Raw genomic sequence first — 18,217 nt, forward strand, 5'->3', positions numbered from 1 at the left:
GGCCTATTCAGGTTGTCAATTTCTTCCTGTTTCTGTCTTGGCAGCTTATAGGTTTCCAGGAAGGCCTCCATTTCATCCAGATTGCTCAGTTTATTGGCATATAGTTGTTGATAATAATTTCTAATAATTGTTTCTATTTCCTTGGTGTTAGTCATGATCTCTCCCCTTTCATTCATAATTTTATTAATTTGGGTCCTTTCTCTTTTCTTTTGGATAAGTCTTGCCAGTGGTTTATCAATCTTATTAATTCTTTCAAAGAACCAACTTCTAGTTTCGTTGATCTGATCTACTGTGTTTCTGGTTTCTAATTCATTGATTTCTGCTCTAATTTTAATTATTTCTCTTCTAATGCGTGGCTTAGGCATCGTTTGTTGCTTTTTCTCTAGTTCTTTAAGGTGTAGAGTTAGTTGGTGAATTCGGGACTTTTCTATTTTTTTGAGTGAGGCTTGGATGGCTATGTATTTCCCCCTTAGGACCGCCTTTGCAGTATCCCATAGGTTTTGGACCGATGTGTTTTCGTTCTCATTGATTTCTATGAATTGTTTAAGTTCTTCTTTGATTTCCTGGTTGACCCAAACATTCTTGAGCAGAGTGGTCTTTAGCTTCCAAGTGTTTGAATTTCTGCCAAATTTTTTCTTGTGATTGAGTTCCAGTTTTAAAGCATTGTGGTCTGAGAATATGCAGGGAATAATCTCAGTCTTTTGGTATCGGTTGAGACCTGACTTGTGACCCAGTATGTGGTCTATTCTGGAGAAAGTTCCAATCGCGCTCGAGAAGAATGAGTATTCTGTTGTTTTAGGGTGGAATGTTCTGTAAATATCTATGAGGTCCATCTGGTCCAATGTATCATTCAAAGCTCTTGTTTCCTTTTTGATTTTCTGCTTAGATGATCTGTCCATTGCTGAGAGTGGAGTAGTGAGGTCTCCTACAATTAACGTATTGTTATCTATATGACTCTTTATTTTGGTTAACAGTTGGCTTATGTAGATGGCTGCTCCCATGTTGGGGGCATAGATATTTACAGTTCTTAGATCTTGTTGGATAGACCCTTTAAGAATGATATAGTGTCCTTCTGTGTCTCTAATTACAGACTTTAGTTTAAAATCTAATTTGTCTGATATAAGAATTGCTACCCCAGCTTTCTTTTGAGGTCCGCTGGCATGGAAGATAGATCTCCATCCCTTCACTTTCAGTCTGGATGTATCTTTAGGTTCAAAATGAGTCTCTTGTAGGCAGCCTATGGATGGGTCCTGTCTTTCTATCCAATCTGCAACCCTGTGCCGTTTTATGGGAGCATTTAGGCCATTCACGTTGAGAGTGATTATTGAAAGATATGAATTAATTGTCATCATGTTGCCTGTAAAGACATTGTTTTTATAGATTGTCCCTGTAAATTTCTGTTGTATATCACTCTTGGGGTCTTTCTCCTTTTATAGAACCCCCCCTTAATATTTCTTGCAGGGCCAGCTTAGTGGTCACATATTCTTTCAGTTTCTGTCGGTCATGGAAGCTCTGCAGCTCTCCATCCATTCTAAATGACAGCCTTGCCGGATAAAGTATTCTTGGCTGCATGTTCTTCTCGTTTAGTGACCTGAATATGTCTTGCCAGGCCTTTCTGGCTTGTCAGGTCTCTGTGGATAGGTCTGACGTTATTCTGATGTTCCTCCCTCTGTATGTAAGGAATCTCTTCCCCCTAACTGCCCTTAAGATGGTTTCCTTGGTTCTAAGATTTGCAAGTTTTACTATTACATGCCGGGGTGTTGGCCTGTTTTCCTTGATCTTGGGAGGGGTCCTCTCTGCCTCTAGGATGGGAATGTTTGTTTCATTCCCCAGGTTAGGGAAGTTCTCAGCTACGATTTGCTCAAATACATCTTCTAGTCCTCTCTCTCTCCACTCCCTCCGGGATTCCAATTATTCTGATATTGGAACGCTTCATGGTGTCACTTATTTCTCTGATTCTATTTTCATGGATTCTGAGTTGTTTTTCCCTGGCCTCCTCTTTTCCCTTTTTATCTATTAAATTGTTTTCCAGGTCGCTTATTCGTTCTTCTGCCTCACTTACCTTAGCTGTTAGATTATCTAGATTGGATTGGATCTCATTGATAGCATTTTTAAGTTCTGCCAATTCACCTTTCATTTCTGCTCTTAGAGACTCTATGTTGCCATTAATTGATTTCTCCATTCTAGCCATTGTCTTCACAATTGCTAGCCTGAATTCCATCTCTGACATCTTGGCTATATCTGCATCCATTTGTAAATCAGCAGCATAAGTCATAATCCCTGAGTCTTTTCTATTTTGGGGGTTCCTTCTCCTAGTCATTCTGTTGATGGGTGTTTGAGGGAATGTATAGAGTCCAAATTATTGGCCAGAACCCAAGCAAGATGCACCTGTTTTCTTGGGACCTTAGGGTTGCTGGCTTCTTGTTTTCCCAGCCTGTCTTCTGGGGGAGGAGCCTGCCGCACTGTTACTCAGGCAACCCTGTTTGGGCAGAGTTGCCCTGCCCCCCTGTGGCGGGGGATGGGCTCAGCGGGAATCAGTTTTTGGGGCTTTTGTTCTCTGGCGGCTTTCCCTGGCGGCTTTCCGTGTCTCTTCCGCGAGTCAGAGCAGAAGAGACCGTTTCCAACCCTCTGCCTCAGAGCAGAGAGACCGCAGTCTGTTCTTCAGTGAGCTCTCCAGGCCACACCGTCTCCATTTCTGTCCGTGCTGCTATAAACTGCAGTGTCCTGGGTCTTGCGCCCCTCCGCAGCGCTCCCAGTCCTGCCTCCAGGTCGGGGCACGTCTCTGCCTTTTGTGCTTCTAAAACCGCCAGCCGCTCCCAGTTCGCAGGCGCGACCCCGCCGCTCTGGGTTTCCACCCCCGGGGCTGCCCTAAAGTCCTTTCCCCGCCGCTACTGGTCTGCGAGTCTGTGCCCTGTCCGCAGCGCGCGAGGCTGTTGCTCACAGGCGGTGTAGGATCCTTACAGCCAGGCGCCCTCCCACTGCCGTTTATCCTCCGATATCTGCCCGCAGAATCACGGCTCCCCGCTTCATACCTCAAAACCAACCGCCTGCGATATTCTGTTTGTAGAGATCCAGATCTTCTTACATCTCAGGCTGGTTTCGTGGGTGCTTAGAGTGGTTTAGTAGATATCCAGCTCAATTCCGGGGACCAGTTGAAATAGGGTTGCCTACTCCTCCGCCATCTTTCCTTCTCCCCAATAAGATTATTTTTAGAATATAAGGAAATTAAAAGAAATGTAAACCTTTGTCTTCCAAATGTATCTGTTGGGAAAAGAGCAACCCCCTCAAGAAAACCCCACAAAAATATCCCCCAAAACCAAAAAAACCCATCTTTTAAGCTACACCTGTATATTCATTGTATGTGCATACTATTTACTCCTAACTGTGTTAGGAAAAAATGAATTCATGACATTCTCCTGGCTTGTCCTTTTTATCTTGTACTATGGATTGTTTAAAAATGAACACTCATTTTTATAAAGCATTATTGTGCTACAATTGACATACAGTAATTTGCTATTAATGTGTACAGTTGCTCTAAGTATATAACTTGATATGTTTTGACATATGCATATACATATGAATGGTCATAATCAGGATAATGAACATATCCATCACTCCCAAAAGCTTTCTTGTACTCTTTTATAATCTTCCCACTTGTCCCCAGCAACCAGTGATTTGTCTTCTGTCTTTAAGTGTTTGTTTGCATTTTCTGGAGTTTTGCATCAAAGAAAAATATTTACATCTTTTTTTTTTAATTTTCTTTGATCTCTGTGTTGGTTTCTATGCATTATGTAAAACAGCCAACTCTCCATCTTGAAAGAATGGCCTCGTGTAGGAGATGCAACCTTACTATCAACTCTGTAGCTCTTGGTTGTCTCTCAAACCTTGGTGATGGTCCAGGCAGCCTACTTTATTTTTAGTGGCTCCCAGTAGGTAAACATGTGCCAAGACTTGTTATTTTCCTAAAGGGGAGGATCTCCATCAGCACCTAGATTTAGGCTGACTGGAAGCTAGACCGTTAGGCAGCAGCTTTTAAAGTATGCAAATATACCTCTTTCGGGGGGGAAAACACCCAGAGATTGGTGTTTCTATGTATTCTTTCTGTGTTGAGAGTTTTATTCATTTTTGTCTTGCTTGTCTATCATTATTTTGTGATCAATCCATGTTATTGTGTGTATCAATAGTTCATTCTGTATTTTTTTGAGAGTATTTTATTGTATGGATATGCCAAAACTGGTTTATTCATTCACCTGTCATTGGGCATTTAGATTGTTTATAGTTTTTTGGCTCTTAAAGTTGCTGTGAGTATTCATGGACAAGTAGACATACACTTTTATTTCTCTTGGGTTATGCTTAGAAGTGGAATGGCTGGATCATTTGGTAGGTGTATGCTTATTGTTTAAGAAATTGCCAAACTGTTCTCCAAAGTGGTTGGCTGGTTTTACATTTCCATTAGCAGTGTATGAGTGTTTCAGTTCCTCTATATTTTCATTAGCACTTGGTATGTTAGCCCTTGTAATTTTATCCACTCTAATAGGTGTGTAGAGGTATCTCATGTGGCTTTAATTTATATTTTGCTAATGACTAATTGTGTTGAACATCCTATTATGGGCTTATTTGCCATTCATATATCTTCTTTGGTGAAATGTCTGTTTAAATCATTTGCCCATTTTGATATTTTTCTTAATAAGTTTTGAGAGTTCTTTATTTATTTTTGATACAATTATTTTATCAGATAAATGATTTGCAAGTATTTTCTCCCACTCTGTGGCTTATCTTTTCCTCCTCTTAGCGGTTCTTTTGACAAGAAGAAGTTCTTAATTTTTATGAAGTTCAATTTACCGTTTTCCCTTTTATTGATCATGCATTTGGTATATCTAGGAAATATTTAATCCAAGGTCACAAAGACTTTTCTCCTATATTTTCTTGTAGAATTTCTGTTTTACATTTTACATTTAGGTCATTGATCCATTTTGAGTTACTTTTTGCACACAGTATGAGGCATAGACCAAAGTTCTTTTTTTTTTTTGCATACAGATATGCAATTATTCCCACCATTTGTTGAAAGATGATCCTTCCTCCACCAAATTGCTTTAAAAAATTTTTTTAAAGATTTATTTATTCCCTTTTTTTTAGAGAGAGTGAGAGAGAGAGAGAGAGAGCATGAGCAGGAGGGGCAGAGGGAGAGGGAGAGAGAATCCCAAGCAGACTCCACACCGAGCATAGAGCCTGACATTGGGCTTGATCTCATGACCCTGAGATCATGACCTGAGCTGGAAACAGGAGTAGGGCACTTAATTGACTGTGCCACCTACGTGCCCCCAAATTGCTTTTTTTATCTTTGTTAAAAATCAGTTGTCTATGAAAACACTCTGTACTTCCTTTTTTTTTTTTTTTTTTTTAAGATTTTATTTATTTATTTGACAGAGAGAGAGCACAAGCAGGGGAAGTGGCAGAGGGAGAGGGAGAAACAAACTCCCCGCTGAGCAGGAAGCCTGACACGGGGCTCGATCCCAGGACCCTGGGATCATGACTGGAGCCGAAGGCAGACACCTAACCAACTGAGCCACCCAGGTGCTCCAACACTCTGTACTTTCTACTCAGTTTTACTGTAAACCTATATCTGCTCTAAAAAATAAACTCTTTAAAAGAAGAAGAGGCATCTGGGGTCATCTTTCGTCAGATTTATCCCTGAGTATTTAATATTTTTAATGTTATTGTAAATTGCATTGTTTTTTGCATTTTAATTTCTTCTTTTTCTTTTTTTTTTTTAAGTAGGCTCTATGCCCAGTGTGGAGCCCAACATGGGGCTTGAACTCATGACTCTGAGATCAAGGCTTGAGCTGAAATCAAGAGTCAGATGCTCAACCAACTGAGCCACCCGGCACCCCTTGAATTTTAATTTCTAATTGTTCATTGGGAGTATATAAAAATACAGTTGGTTTTGTATGTTGATCTTTGATCCTGCAACATTGTAAACCTTACTTTTTAGTTCCAGTTGCTTTTCTGTAGATTCTATTTTATTTTCTATGTAAGCAATCATATTGACATATTTTTCTTTTATTACTTTAAAGATATTGCTTCATTGTCTTCTCCTGTACCTTGTTGCCCATGGGAAATCTGCTGTCATCCTTATATTTGTTCCTGTCTATGTAATGTGTCTTTGTTTCCCTGGCTGCTTTAAATTTTTTTCTTTTTATCATTGTTTAGAATAATTTGATTATGGTGTGTATTGGTGTCATTTTCTTATATTTCTTTTGCTTGAGGTTAATGAGCTTTTTGGTTCTGTGGGTTAATATTTTCATCAAATATTTATTCAAAAAATTTTTTAATTTCCTGCTTCCTCTTCTTCAGGACTCCAATATATGCATAGTAGACCTCTCAAAATTGTTCCACAGCTCATTGATTTTCCATTTATTTCTAAAATTCTTTTTTCCCTTTATGTTTCATTGTGGAAAGTTTCTGTTAGTATGTCTTCAATTTAATAATATTTTCTTCTATATACTTAATCTGCCATTAATCACTTCTAGTGTATTTTTCCTTTTAGACATTGCAGTTTTCATTTCTAAAAGTTTAGTTTGGGTCTTTTTCATGTCTTCCCTGTCTCTACTAAGTTATTGAAAATATGAAATATAGTTGTAACTACTATAATGTCCTTCTAACATTTGTGTCAGTTCTGGGCCAATTTTCATTGATTGATTTTTTTCCCCATTAAGATTTGTATTTTCCTGCTTCCTTGCATGCTTGATAATCTTTGACTGGATGCCAGACATTGCCTTTTTGAGTGCTGGACATTTTTGGATTTCCATAACTATTTTTGTGCTTTATTATTTAAAAAAATTTGTTAGGGTGACCTCGAAGTGTGTTTAGTCTCAGGCTAATTATTCCTTACTTCTGAGGCAACACTCTTCCAAGCACCCTATTCAGTGACTCATGCATTATGATGTTTCCTCACCTGCTTTGTGGGAACAGGCACTATTCCCAGTCCTAGGTGAGCTCTATGTACTGTTCTTTCTAATCCTCTCAGGTTGTTCTTTCCCCAGCTTCAGCTCATTTTCTCACATTCATGTTCAAATCAGTTCCCTGCTGAATTTTTTTAGAGAGATCCTCTGAGGATCTCTGGAGTTCTATTTCTGTGCAAGTTTTTCCTTTTTGGTACTCTGTTGTACAAATTTCAGTTGCCTTAGTCTCCCCAGACTCTCAGCTCTGTCCGTTCATCTCAGGGAGTCAGCTGGATTTCCCCTGGATTCCCTCTCTCTGGGCTGCAGCCTGGCAACTCTCTCAATCAAGGCAGGTATGTATACTGGCACAAATGGGGGCTTCGCCTTATTTCTTGTCTCCCAGGGAGCACTGTGCTTTGTTGCTTGCTATCCAGTGTGTTGAAAACCATTGTTTTTATGTATTTTGTTGGTTGGTTGGTTGGTTTTTGGTGGTTTCAGGTAGGAGGGTAAATCTGGTCTCTGATACTTCAAATACTCTTGGAGAAATAATTATATGCTAAACAATGTGCTGACATGCAATAAGTATAGCTGTAGGAATTAAGTAAAAGTAGAAGTAATTTCCAGAGTGATAGGAGAAAAGTACATGGAAAAAGGGAATGAACTGGTATTCGAAGGTTAAGTAGGATTTGGATATATACAGTGGGAGTATCCTATCCCTGCAGTCAGAAAGAGTCCTTCTTTTGTCACAAAAGACCTATGGAGACGTGAATGAACAAAACTTCTGTTGTTGGCTATTTTAAGGTACCAGTCTACCTATTTACCTCAAGGAATTCTTTTTGCTTATCTGTATCTTTTAGATGGAAACTATTAAGAGATACAGTGAAATACAAAGCTTGGTCATTTTAGAATGTGTTGTTTGTTAATATAATACCAGGTTTTAATTTTCAACATCATCTTATTTTACTATATGAGTTTTTATTGTAAATAATAAACAGATGTTACATAAATAGGCTTTGAATCAAGCAGATCTGGATTTGAATTCTGGCTCTGTCATTTATTAACTGTGTCCTTAGACCAGTTACTTTTCTTAGTTTCAGTTTCTTCATCTTTTTTTTTTTTTTTTTAAGATTTTGTTTGTTTATTTGACAGAGACACAGTGAGAGAGGGAACACAAGCAGGAGGAGTGGGAGAGGGAGAAGCAGGCTTCCCCCTGAGCAGGGAGCGTGATGCAGAGCTCGATTCCAGGACCCTGGGATCATGACCTGAGCTGAAGGCAGACGCTTAACGACTGAGTCACCCAGGCGCCCCTCAGTTTCTTCATCTTGAAAATGGGGATAATGGTGGTGGTTGTCGGGATTAAGTGAGATCATTCATATAAAGTACCTGGAACAAAGCCTGGCAATGACTGAACCTTCAATAAATGATTGGTGCCATTATGTTATATTACGAAGCAGAATGGCAGTCACATGAAGCTATTTTGTGGCATTCAGCCTTCTGACATAAAACTGTTTTTTTCCTCATCAACTCTTATAGCTTAAAAAACTATATTTAAGTGTACCATTCCTCTGTTCATTTCTTAAGCTTCATTTTATTTAGTATTCTCAGTCTTAGCCTACATGATAATAGACATCTGAGTAAAATTTGAAAAAGCATTAGATTTGGATGACTGGGTTCATCTTAATAGCCATGCTGGATTGACCAGATGACCTTGACCAAGTTAACTCTATTTATGTGTGTTTCTCTTCCCCACTTTTTACCTGGATTGTTTCTTTTTTCGTCTCTGTTATCCCTGTCCTGTTCAAGTTGGCATCTTTTCCCAACAGTTTATCTTCTGTGGATTTCATTCTGGGAGGGAGCTTTGGCTGGTTGATTTTGAGAGTTTGTAGGGACCCAGCTCCCTCAGCCCCTTCAGACCTTACTGAAAACCTCTTGCACTATAAATAGGAATGCCCTGAGTTCTGAGTTTCAGCCACTGTCCTCACATTGATCCACTGTGCTTTCCAGTAAGCACTTGTGGACAATTTTTGGGTTTTCCTATTCTCAGATTCATCAGATATACCCTTTGCTTTTTTCTCTCTCCTCCTACATGGCATAACAAATGGGTCTTGTGGCTGCTCGTGGTTTACCCCCATCCACTCAAATTTTCAGGTTCCTGGGGAAATCTTATCATTTAATTGTCACCATTTGATGTTAATATTGCTCATGAGTTTTTGGTTTATTCTCCTAGTTGCTCTGTCTGTTTTTATGGGGGGCCTTTGGGGGAGGTTTAAAAACTACATCGTGGCTGCCATCCTAGTCCCAGAATTCCTCCTCGTCAGTCTATTTTTCACATTTATCTCTTCATTTGAGATATAGCCAACACTTTTCTGGAAGCTTTGACCCAAAGGTTAATGAAATGGAAACTAGATTGTGATAAAAGAAACTAGCTTAGCTGGAGGTAGCGTGCTGGTGGGATTCTTTAATGCAGGCATTTAATTTTTCTGGATGTGTCTTTCTGTGGCTTAGGACACATTACTTCCTTATTATTTAATTTGCAAATATGATGACAGTGTATATATATCATTTTTATGCATTTCAGATATGCCACATGTCAATTTCTGTTCTTCTGCCCTATAAACATGAGAATTGCTCAAAAATTTCTGATATAGCACCATTACTTAAAATTCAGATATTGGTTTTATTCAATATCACTAGAATTATAAAGGAATTTTACTTTTGCCATGTTGAACACTTTTTAAATAAGTCTTCTTGGTGAGCTGAGTTTGCTTTCTTTTCTTTCCCTGATCTCTTATTCTTCTTTGTCTTAAAAATCATTTGGGTTGGAAATGTAGGAGGTAAAAAGATTTTTTTTTTTTTTTAGCGTTTTTATTGGTTTCATATGTAGAGAGTGTCAATTAAACCAATCCAATTTCTTTTGGAACTTTGCCCTCTTTTTTTTGAGGAAATTAATCACTGCAGAAATAAACATGTCATCTGGTCATTTGCAACCTTATGGATTTTTGTTCAAGTTTAAAATTGATTAGAAGTAGTGCTGGTAGTGGTCTGAGGGAAGTGAGAAAGGAAGGAAGCAGAATTAATTATCCCCCCAAATCTATCCCACTCCAAGGGCATTTTCTGCAGAATCATTATTGTGAGTGTATTGTTAGACCATGAAATGTGAATGTATTAGCAATTTTACCTGATTCACAGGAGAGGAAAATAGGAATCTGAGAAATTTTTTAAAGTCCTCGCAAATATAATTAATCCCCGAAGTTCCTTCTTGTGTTCTATGTTCAGCTGTAGAGAAAGCTGAACTTTTAATAGCAGTAATCACTAATGACTTATATTTGCCTTACAATAACCATTTTCACTTAATCTTCAGAGAGATTCAGAAAGTCCTCATTTTGGAAACTGTAGAAGTTACTATTGATCACATACATTTTTGTGTATAAGCACACTTCAATGTAGTTGGATGATTTGCAGCAAGAAGAGGTATTCTCCTCATCTGACCTCACCTCTTTGTCCCCAGTACAGCCCATCTGCTCCTCTCTTGAGTCTTGCTGAGTGTGGTACCCAGTTTAGGACTGTTTAATCCCTAGTTCCCCGCCGTTGCCAGGCTATTGTCTCCTGTCTGAAAAACCTCTCAACATCAGCTGTGTTAGTAAGAATTAATCTTTCCATTCTTATCTTGCTCAAAACTCAAATTCTGCAGGAAGTCTTCTATTAAATGCTATTTATTCCCTCTGATGGTAGCCATTGGGCAACATCCCCTCAGCACATATATATTTTATTTGAATGGTAATGCTTCTCACTGCACTTAATATAGCTTCCAATCCAAACTGAGCTCTTAATAAACAACTATTAACTAACTAACCTATCACCTTTCCTTGTAGGAGAACCAGTAAGTAAGCCTCATATATCAAAATTCTGTATTTATTCAGGTTTTGAGTATTTGAGGGTAATACAAATGATTTATGGAAGCAAAAGAGGATGAGTTTAGATGAATTGGGTGTTATACTACAATTTGGTTATTTGCATACCACCTCTTAAATATAGTATGTAGTAATAACTCTATAAATGTATTTTGAATGATAAAACCAGCTACTAGTTAGCTAATTTAGCTACTAGCTATTTTTACTAAAAACTGCTACTATGTGTTACTGTGTACCAGGCACTCTGCTAAAGAAACTGGGTTATTTTGTCTAGTCTTACCAATATTTGGAGGTTTGTACTACGATTATACTTATTTCATGGGTGGTGACCTTGGTGCTTAAAGAAGCTAGATAACTTGCCCAAGATCACCTGGGTAATAAATGGCAGAGATGTGGTTTTATTACAGGCGGTCTGCACCTAGAAATTTTGTTTTTAACCACTCCATTCAACTCTTAATGCCAAGAATAAGAACACCATGATGAATCATCTTTTTTCCTTGTCCATTTTATCATACCTGGGCAGATTTAAATGGTCCAGAGCAGTGTTTTACAAAAACTTTTTCCAGACAATCTGCCTCAGAATCCTTGTATCATATAACCAGTTCATTGATTAAGCATGGCATGTGGGATGCAGATTACAGCTTTAGTTTTTTTTCCCACTCTTCTGGTTTTATTCAGAGGTCTGCTCCATAGCAATTCTTGCTTTAGGACCGCTTCTTATTTCCTTGTACAGATGAAGCATTCAATGTCATGGAACTGGTTTGAAACATTTCTTTTGTAAATTCTGCACATGGAAGGGGAGGGTAAATGGGTGTGTTTTACACTCACTTTGATATCTGTCATATTGGTGCCTGTCCAGAATATCTTCATTTTGCCCCTCTGGACCCACTCCCCATTTCTATCCATCCTCTTGTGTGGCCCCGGAGAGTGATATATAATGACTTCACAAAGGGGCTCCCTTGCCTTCTGGCTCCCTCTTGAGTTTGGGCAATGAGGAGTTTGGGAAGAAGCCAGGAAGAAGGGGGGAACATGGGGTTGGGTTAGTAATTCCTTGGCTCCCTCTCTACTGGATTTTTTGGGGGCTGCCTGCATCCTTCAACAAAGGCCATAGCTTTTGTCAAGCAGTTCTCTCTACCTGACTCTTCCTTCTGGTTCTGGTGACAGCTCTCTTCCCTTGTCTTTCTGGGTCTAATGACGTTGACTGGTGCCTTACTGCGGTGAGACCCGAGGCTCTGCATTACCCCTTGTCATTTCACTGCACTCTGCCCTCACCTTTCATAAATACTCCCTTTATTAAACTTTCCTCACGTTACCCAGCTTCAGTGTGCCGTCTGTTTCCTGCTGGTATCCTATTTGATATGACACCCTAGTTGAAACTGATATAGAGATGCTGTCATTTTAACATCCTGTTACATGCATTAAAAATAGAGATTCCTTGGACCCTTACTTGACTTACTGAATCACAGTCTCTGGTGGTGGGAGCATCTGGGATTCTTGTTTTTAACAAGCATCTCTGATGATTCTACTGCTCACTAAAGATTCAGATTTAACAGAAGTCTAACATCAATTCAGGAAGTAGAAATCAAGTTTTAGTGAGTCCCAACCATGGAGATTTAACCATTTTGCCAGCCTAGAAGGCTTACTGAGTTCAAATTGACAAGGTTCTTTGAGATTCAGTAATCGAGAAATACCGTGTTCATACAATCCATGGAGCATTTGTGTGGGTTTTTTTTAAATTTTCTCTAAAATTTGGCTTAATTCTTTTAAGTGAACTGATTGATATTTTTGACTGTCATACATAGCTCCTGTTCATGGTTATTTTTTATACTTTTCTTGAGATTATAGACATGGGCTACTAGTATCTGTACAAGTTAATTGTTGGCCTAATACCATTTTTTTTGTTACTACTTCAACAAACAGTGTTTGAAATAACTACTACTGCTACTTGCTTTCTAGGACATCTTTTTAAAGGGAGAGTTTTGGAATTACTCTTAATAGAGATGTGGCAGGCATAATAATGGCCCACCAAAAATGTCCATGTCCTAATCCCTGGAACCTATGAATGTGTTAGGTTACCTGGCAAAGAGGAATTAAAATTGTAGATGAAATTAAATTTGCTAATCACATGACCTAGAGATGCTGAGATTGTCCTGGAATATCCAGCTGGTCTTAATGTAATCACAAGGGTCCTTCATGGTAGAAGAGGGAAGCAGAAATCAGGGCAATGTGATCAGAGAAGGACTAGACTTGTTGGCTTTGAAGATGAAAAGGAACTAGGAGCCAAGGATTGAAGACTTCCTCTAGAAGCTGGAAAAGACGGGCGCCTGGGTGGCTCAGTCGGTTGAGCGACTGCCTTCGGCTCAGGTCATGATCCCAGGGTCCTGGGATCGAGTCCCGCGTCGGGCTCCCTGCTCTGCGGGGAGCCTGCTTCTCCCTCTCCCACTCCCCCTGCTTGTGTTCCCTCTCTCGCTGTGTCTCTCTCTGTCAAATAAATAAATAAAATCTTAAAAAAAAAAAAAAAAAAAAGAAGCTGGAAAAGACAAGGAAATGGATTCTCCCCTAAAGCTTCTGGGAAGGAGCACAGCTCTTCTGACACCTGAATTTTAGCTTCAGTGAGACCCATGTTGGACTTCCAACCTACAGAAATGTAGGTAATACATTTATATTGTTTTAAGCCACTAAATTGGTGGTATTTTATCACAACAATAGAAAACTGATACAAAGGGTTAAGGGAAATGAGGGGAGGGAGGTTTCAAATAGTAAATCAATACTTTAATTGGGGTCATTTACCCTGCAAACCCTTGCAGTATGGAAAGGCTGTAATTGCCATACTTGAATGTTTGAAAATTTAATTCATTCCTTTGGAGCTTTAGTGGGTGACATCATGACTTTTTGATATTTTAATTATGAGGTTGGCATGGGAGCAAATTGCACACCGACAGTGAGAACTGGGAACCTGTGGTGCATTATTGGACCCATTCTAAGCCAGGCTTGACTGTCTAGAATGTAGCTGACTTTCTGTGAATAGCAGGCCAGCCCCCAGGGATGATAGTTCCATAGAGACCCTGTTTTTTTGTGTCTCTGGGAACCCTTTTATATAGACTCTTTCTCTTATTTCTTTCAGTTCAGTATCTTCTTTTATCAATCAGAGAACATTAGTGATGGTTTTTTTTAAAACCTTTTCTCTGCATTTTTTTCTATAAATTTTGAGAGATTTTTTCTTTTTTTGAAAAAATTTTTCTGTTTTTCACATTGAAGAATGAGGCACTAAAATTCTGATTGGAAGTCCTGTGTGTGATTTGTGAACTGAAGGGCTTTAGTGTAGGATGAATGGGCCAGGCCCTTTCATTGCCCCTGCCCTGTCCTGCAATTCCCCATGGACACCATGGCTCCTTTCTCTGGGGCTGGTGTTCATCCAGAGAGAAATTTCCCAAACTCTTGCCTGTTGGGAGAGAGAGAAGTATAAAGCTAGCTATGTGAGTTCTGGAAGCAAAAGTGAATGAGAAGCTGAGAATCTCATCTTTCAATATATGGTTTTTATGTATCCTACCTATTTTTGTGTCATATCCCTTATTCTCTGTGTCCCTGGTGGCCCCTAGTTCACAACCTCCCAGATCGAGAGTCTCCTCAGGGTAGGGAACTTATCGAGAGATCTCATACAATCTTAGGCAGACTCCTAGCCAATCTTTCTGTTTAACCCTGCCCAATTTCCCACTCTTTTGGAGGTACTTAGTAACTCTAGTTACCAAGTCTTTTCAACATTCTGAGGAAGTAATTGGTTGGTTCCTTGGTTTCTTTCACTACCAGTTTAGGGTTAAGTTTTCCTCAGGTCTGCTAAGTCAGTACCACTTGTCTGTCTGCTTTCCATTCTCCAATATTTTGTTTCTGTCTTTTCCTAAATTTTTTTTCCCACTTTCCTAAAAGTGGAGTATGAGAAGGTGTTCAGTGCATCATGTTTAACTGGAAGTAAATGCGTACATTTTAGAAAGGTTTTCAAGATATTAGCTAATTATCTCCTGGTTTCCTCTCAGTCAGTGAGAAATTCAATTCACATTAACATTCCAGTCCCTCCCAGCAAACTCAGAATTAATAAATGGTGATGGAACTATTGATTTATTATGTAAATAGGTACACTATGTTTGCTTGACACTTTTTAAAGGGTATAAAGCAGCACTGTATTAAATAAATCCAACTGAAGGAAAATAATTCACAATGGAGAATAAATTACATAAGTGGAAACTACCTCACCCACCATATTGCATTAGAGCTGAGGATTATCTCAGTAATCACTTAACAATAGGGGTCCGTATTGATTTTAACTGCTAATTATGTCAGGGATGTGCCCCCAAGTTAGAATTTTAAATTTAATTCTGTGTAATCTGAAAGTACTCCCTGAACTCTGAGTTGTAATTTAAACAGAAAAAAATTATAGAACACAGCAGAACAACAAATCTGACTAGCTTATCCCACATGCACTGATTAAGAACTTTTCATCATCTTTTATCATGGCAGGGTCTGGCCTTGTATTTTCAACCAAGGAGTTATAAACTGGGATATTTATGGCTAATCCTAGTGGAATAAAGCTCCCAACAAACTCAGAATTAATAAATGACAACAGAACTATTCCATGGAACTAAGCCATTAAGATTGGATATTTCCCCTGTTTGTCCAGGGCATTTGAGTGAAAAATAAAAACCTGATTAGAATTTAAGGAGATGTAAACAAAATAAAGAATCAGGCATAAATATGGAAGATATAATGAATTCCTATTTGGTAAAATCCAGGACTCCTCTTTCTCTGGAATAATGCCTCAAATCTCTGCCCTCCTTTTAAAGGATATAGAAGCAAACACTGACGACAGCTTTTTCTCAAAGCCAGGAATGATTCTTGGATCAATCTTCGTTGGTTCTTCATTTACATAAATTAAATTTGGTAGTGGCTGAGGTTTTTGAGAAATGTTTTAGGTCATTATTGATCAGCTCAGCTACCTAAAGGACTCTGTTTAGAGTAGGGTCCTGAAGTGTCGTATGAATAGTACATTTTCTTGGATGTTTGAATCCAGCACAGGGTTTAAAATATCTTGTGAGTAGATAGATACGAATTTTTGGCTGTCAAGGAGATGTAGAGGATTAGCTGAATTGATTCCCACTTCACTTCATTCCAAACTCATGTTCTAATGTTCCAGAACCTTCCCAAATTTTAAAAAATGCTTCTTATTGAAAGCATAGTTCAATGACTTGATGCCAGGTGGTAAGGAGAATCAATTTCTAAAGAATCCTCTGGCACAGTTATGTTTTGATGACTAAGATAACCTTTAAAAATATTTTTTCGGTAAGCCTCTTTTACCTGTAAAAGATTTATGTTCAGATACTCTTTTAACAAAGCCAAAAAGTTTTCCATACAAGGAAAGATAGGTTTTCATGCTATGTCTTTAGTTTCAATTTACAATGAAAGAGACTTAAAATTTTTTTTCTCAAACTACCTTTGCCAAATATCCAGCTAGACTATTGTATTATTAATATTTCAGTCTGCAAGTATGTATTAATTAAATGTCTTAACATGTCCTGGGCTACAGAAAACATGTTTTCTTGTTTAATTTTATGAAAGCACCTACCACAGTGCCTATCACTTGGGAGATGCCTAATGAACATTTTCTGGACTTCAGTACCTGTTAAATTTGTTGACCGCCCACTTAAAATAAAAGGTCTTCAGAAATGAAGTGTTAAACAGGACTTAAGCCTTTTAGGCAATTGAAGATGAAGAAATGTTCAAATCATAATGTTAAAGTAAATAAATTACCTATGACTTACCCATAGGCAGAGTTGATATTTAATTAGTATCAGACAAAAATATAAACTATACCAGTTGGTGTATTGCCACTGCTCTGAGCACCTCTCCTCTGGGTGCCTTCAGCACCCTGGACCTCCCTACAATGCAGCAATTAAAGAGTCAAAGCCTGGAAGACTGGATGTCCGGGGCTTGGGTATCAAGTTGGGTGTATCTTCAGGGTTTGCAGTTGATTCTGATTGGTCCATGTGTAGGATACATTGTTATTAAATATCTTGACTATCACCCTTCTCCACTCACCAGGTGATTTTTGCTTAGGGAATGAAAATAAATTTTAATATTAGCTGGTTGCAGATTTTGTCAGTAAGCAAATCAGTTTTTTTTGTGGGGACGGGTTAGAACACAGCATTTCTCAAGCTCTCTTTGATGGAAATATTTTTCATTCACTTGCAAAATACTGCATTGGACAAAGCTGTGCCTATTTCTTTGGGGTAGGACTTTTCAGAGCCTTTAATAGATGGCTTTCCATGTTAAATCTCTCGGAAAGGGATATCTCTCTTTCCCATACTTATTTTACTAAGGAACCCTTTTTTTCCCTATGGAACACTGATTGAGTTCCATTGATACAATGTGTACTAAACTCCTCAATATTTAGAATAGCCCTTGCTTCTCCTCATAGATGTTGAAAAAATTAGCACTGTTCACTCTTTGAATTATCAATTTTCTTTTTTTTTTTTTTAAAGATTTTATTTATTTGACAGAGACAGAGAGAGAGAGGGATACAAGCAGGGGGAGAGGGAGAAGCAGGCTTCCCGCGGAGCAGGGGAGCCTGATGCGGGGCTCGATCCCAGGACCCTGTGATCATGACCTGAGCCGAAGGCAGATGCTAGACTGAGCCACCCAGACGCCCTGAATTATCAATTTTCTGGCAAGGCAGAAGAAAAGTTAGATTTGACTATTGTTTCAGTCAGGCCAGGCTAGTTAGGTCATATTGTAGGAACACATAACTCCCAAATCTCAGTGGTTTAACAGAGTAGTTGCTCATGAAAAAGCTGCTGTGGTTTGAGACACTGTCCTTCTTCTGGTCGTGGCCCAGGCTTTGGGCTGCTTTTTCCTTATGTCAGGGAGCAGATAGGATATTTGGTGAATTCTACTGTCTTTACCAAAACTATACTGCAAAAGTCAGGATTGTGTAGTTTCATATGTGAATTGTCCTTCATTTTTATTTTAATAAATAATAATGAGAAGCTACATGTTTTTTACCTTCCTCCAAAAGTTGATTTTACTACTCTGCAGATTTGCCATTAACAAGTATCAATAGGCTTTCTTATCTCATCCTTAAAGTGTATACCATTTTTACCATTACGTGTTCAGGTATTTAGCTCAAGTTTTAAAATATTCAACCTACGCTGTAAATATACCGAATTGAGAGTTTGGTTATCAGATTTCTCTGCTTTTTGGCATCTTGTTTACATATCGACGTGGTTCATTTTAGTGTTTCTTATTCTTGTGTCTCTTTGGTTAATTTGCGTGTAGATACTCAAATAAGAACTCAACATTTTTTCTTAAACATCAAAA

The sequence above is a fragment of the Neomonachus schauinslandi genome, chromosome 2 (genome assembly GCF_002201575.2).
Source record: "Neomonachus schauinslandi chromosome 2, ASM220157v2, whole genome shotgun sequence".
Lineage (NCBI taxonomy): Eukaryota > Metazoa > Chordata > Mammalia > Carnivora > Phocidae > Neomonachus > Neomonachus schauinslandi.